Genomic DNA, 486 nt, shown 5'->3' with positions numbered 1-486 from the left:
ACTGCAGTGGGGGTGGGGGGCTCCTCTCTGGACCTGTGGTGCTCTAAGCCTCCAAGGAGTCAGAGGAGAGAATTTCCATCCCCTGAGATCACAAAAAGATTTTGTATTGGGGTGGTGGGGAGTGAACTCTGCTCTTTCAAAAGGTTGGAGGTGGGGGTGACGAGCAGGTGGTCACAGTATAAAGAGAAGTTAGGTCAAAACCCGCGCCCCTCGCCCAGCCCCCAACACTGGCCTCTTCCCCTCCTCTAACGCTCCCACCCAGCCCCATCCACCGTCTGGTCCAGTGAGACATGCCTGAGCCCACAAGCTGCTCCAACGCAGCCAATGGTGTGAGCTTGGACAGCGACCTGACCTCCGGGGCCTCAGTTTCCTCATTTCTATTGTGAGCCTGTCCAGGGCGAGGCTCAATTGCGACCGAGCTTGTGGCGCGCCTAGCGCAGAGCCCCACCCGAAGGAAAGCTCCCTACGGGGTGGCTATGAGTATAA

This window comes from Callithrix jacchus, chromosome 1 (genome assembly GCF_049354715.1).
Source record: "Callithrix jacchus isolate 240 chromosome 1, calJac240_pri, whole genome shotgun sequence".
Lineage (NCBI taxonomy): Eukaryota > Metazoa > Chordata > Mammalia > Primates > Cebidae > Callithrix > Callithrix jacchus.
This window is presented reverse-complemented; position numbering follows the sequence as displayed.